Below are 3,896 nucleotides of genomic sequence, written 5' to 3'. Positions count from 1 at the left end.
TGAATGTACCTTATAAGTTATAACGACAAAGGAAAAGCGAACAGTCACAAGTTATCCATGGAAAGCAATATTAAAGGTCCTGATTTGCCCCACGAAATTGGAATTGCCAGCAGCCACCACTTAGTAATATCATATCTTCAATATCCTATCATCCTTCACCATGAAATTAGGCAACGATCTCTTATAATTAACAACGGTTATATGTAAAAAATAATCTAGGCAGAAGAAACATATTGGATAAGAGTCATTTCAGCGAAAGGAAAAATGAATATTATTAGTTGAGATATGATATACCTTAGTTCAGCTGTACTACCTATCTACGTTGCCACACGAATGTCACTTAGCACAGGAAAAGGAAAGAAGCATTAGTTCTCGTTGTTATACTTGTCCTGGAGTGTGGACTGGAAAAAGACTTGCAGCTCTGCAAACCGATCACAAGCTCACACCCGTCAGGGGCATGTCTACTTCGAAAAGGATGTGCATTAAATTCTTGGAACTACCCTAAAGAAAACGATTCTACTATGGGGCACTAACTTCTGACCGAAGCGACAAAATTTTCCATGAATTCTCTGGAATCATGTTATGCCCCATACGCGTGGCAACATCAGATAAGTACCTGATTAGTCAGGCGTGTGGAATTCCAAGGTGAAAAGGACCGTCAAATGCCAATTATCTGAAGGAGCATAAGTGTATAAGTTTGGCATTGCTCATTGGTGATATAGGAAGAAGGAAAGATGGTATCTCCGCTCTTATTGTCTGAGCTGTTTTTACTAGTAGTGTTCGGCCCATCCACCCAAGCTCAGAAAAACATCACCCTTGATCTGAAAGAGAATGTAGTTCAGAGAAGGTGTAACTTTGATCTGTACAAATTGTGTTGCCACGAAATTATCGTTCTGCACGGGAGAAGGTAAGCAACATTATTCCTCTCTTTTTCTTATCCTTGACGCTGCACTGGAGAAACAATTGTCACCTCTAATCAGAAGGCAATCACAAACTCACACATGTCAGGCGTGACTACCTCTGAAAAGGATGCGCACTATTTTCGTGGAAAAGTCCCAAATACAGCAAATCATCCCTATGGTGCACTAACTTCTGATTTCGATGGGACAAAAACATATCAATGCATCCCCTGGAATTGCGTTTGTCAACCTCACATAAGCAACTGATTTTTCAGGCATGTGGAATTCCAAAGTGAAAAAGACCATCAAACGCCATTTATTTGGAGGAGCATAAGTGCATAAGTTTGGCATCGCTCATCCTCACTAGGAAGAAGGAACAATATAATGGCATCTCTGCTCCTCTTGCCTGTGCTATTGCTGCCACTATTGTTCCCCTCATCCACCCAAGCTCAGAGAAACATCACCCTGGGATCCACATTGGCACCCCAGGGGCCAACATCGTCATGGCTCTCACCCTCTGGCGACTTTGCTTTCGGCTTCCGACCCGTTGAGGGAAATGCCTCCTTCTACCTCCTCGCCATCTGGTTCAACAAGATCAGCGACAAGACGGTCGCTTGGTATGCCAAGATTATGGACCAAGATCCATCGGAGGTATAGGTATCATCTGGCTCTATCCTCCAACTCACCACAGATGGAGCACTCTCGCTTCGTGACTCCTCCAGTGTGGAGGTCTGGAATCCCCAGGTAACTGGTGTGGCCTCCGCCAGAATGCGCGATAGTGGCAACTTTGTGCTCGTTGGTGCAGACGGCAACACAAAATGGCAGACTTTTGATGTGCCGTCGGACACCATCCTGCCTACCCAGGTTCTGCCTTGTAACCAGACTCATAACAAGTCACTCCGTGCTCGACTTGACACCACCGGCTATTCCAATGGTCGGTTTCTCCTGCATGTGCAAAGTGATGGAAACCTTGCCTTCTATTCGTTGTTGAGCCCTCCGGCTTAAAGCATCGTTCTTATTGGTCCACCGAGGCAGCCGGGAATGGCTCACAGCTGGTGTTAAATGAAACTGGCAGAGTATACTTCCTCCTAACAAATGGTACTCAGATCAACATCACATCAGGTGTGCTAGGATCTATGGTAGACTACTTCCACCGTGCTACACTTGACTCGGATGGTGTTTTCCGGCAATATGTATACCGAAAGAATCCAAAGTCCAGTGTGTTCAGTGGTGAGATGTGGAGTGCAGTGTGCTTACTTCCCCAAAATATCTGCCATGCAGTAGTTACAGCTGTTGGCAGTGGCGTATGTGGGTTCAATAGTTACTGCACCTTCGATGGCACCAAGAACCAGATAGTAAGTTGTGTCTGCCCACCACGGTACAAGTTCTTTGATGAGGAGAGGAGGTACAAAGGATGCAAACAAGATTTTCAGCCGCAAAGCTGCGACTTGGATGAGGCCGCAGCACTGGCACAATTTGAGCTGAGACCAATTTCTGGTGTAGATTGGCCACTATCTGATTACGAGCAGTATCAGTATATAGTGAAAGCACAAGCACATGTTGGAAAAAGAAGCTCCCTTCTCAAGGTGCCAAGTAGCAACAATTCAGAGTCTGTAGTACCCAGTACTGCCTCCAAAAAATGGAAGCATGACAAAAAGTATTGGATCCTTGGGAGTTCCTTGTTTCTTGGTTGTTCCATATTGGTGAACTTCCTCCTCATCTCTATTCTGGTGTTTGGTACTTACTGTCATATCACCCAAAAGAAGAATGGTCCGCTGTTCCAAGCCTCAAGTACAACTCAGTTGCCCCTGAAGACCTTCACTTACAATGAGCTGGAGAGAGCAACCAGTGGTTTCCATGAGGTCCTCGGTAGTGGTGCCTCTGGTGTTGTGTACAAGGGTGAGTTGCAAGATGATCTGTAGACCCACATCGCTGTCAAGAAGATCGACAAGCTCCAAGAAGAAACTGAAAAGGAGTTTAGGGTAGAAGTCCAAACCATTGGACAAACGTTCCACAAGAATCTGGTCCGGCTAATTGGTTTCTGCAATGAAGGAACTGAAAGACTGCTAGTTTATGAGTTCATGACCAATGGCTCACTCAACCGGCTTCTATTTAACGACGTCCGGCCAAATTGGAACACACGGGTTCATATCGCACTTGGGGTGGCAAGAGGGTTGCTCTACTTGCATGAAGAGTGTAGCACACAAATCATCCATTGTGACATAAAGCCACAGAACATTCTTCTTGACGACAACCTTGTCGCAAAGATTTCGGACTTTGGCCTAGCGAAGCTTCTCTTGAGAAATCAGACAAGGACAAACACCGGTATTAGAGGTACTCGAGGATATGTCGCCCCAGAGTGGTTCAAGAACATCGGGATCACTGCCAAGGTCGATGTCTACAGCTTTGGAGTGATCCTACTCGAGCTTGTCTGCTGCAGAAGAAATGTTGATTTGGAGGTAGTTGATGAAGAGTAGACGATACTGACTTACTGGGCAAATGACTGCTATAGGTGTCGGAGGTTCGACTTGCTGGTGGAGGGTGACGATGACGCGATCTTCAACATTAAGAAGGTCGAAAGATTTCTATCAGTAGCACTATGGTGCCTCCAGGAGGGCCCGACCATGCGACCCAACATGCTGAAGGTGACACAAATTCTTGATGGAGCAGTTGCAATCCCCATTCCTCCAGATCCCTACTCCTTCATCAGTTCGCTTCCATAATATATCCTGCATGTTGCTCAGTAAGGTACTATATGAGTGAATTGAATAAGCATGCTAGATACACTCTGTCTAGTAGAGGACAAAGTATGTGTACTACAAGTATACAATTTCTACAATAACATCACTGCATTAGATCAAATGCATTGAAGATAAAGGTCAGTTATGTAACTATTTGAGTTTCCTGAAGGTTATATTCATGTTACTCCGAGATGTTTGTATCTGACCTTTACACACAGTACTACTGCAGAGTTCAGCAAGTGAGATGATAATATAA

The 3,896-nt window shown here is 44.9% G+C and overlaps 1 pseudogene; it reads left to right on the top strand.

Moving 5' to 3' along the window:
* The first annotated feature begins 1,283 nt into the window (after positions 1-1,283).
* Positions 1,284-3,622, top strand: LOC119347723 (annotated as a pseudogene).
* The last annotated feature ends 274 nt before the right edge of the window (positions 3,623-3,896 follow it).

The sequence above is a fragment of the Triticum dicoccoides genome, unplaced genomic scaffold (assembly GCF_002162155.2).
Source record: "Triticum dicoccoides isolate Atlit2015 ecotype Zavitan unplaced genomic scaffold, WEW_v2.0 scaffold74374, whole genome shotgun sequence".
Lineage (NCBI taxonomy): Eukaryota > Viridiplantae > Streptophyta > Magnoliopsida > Poales > Poaceae > Triticum > Triticum dicoccoides.
Note: the sequence above shows the minus strand (reverse complement) of the source record. Positions and strands in the feature narration are given on the sequence as shown.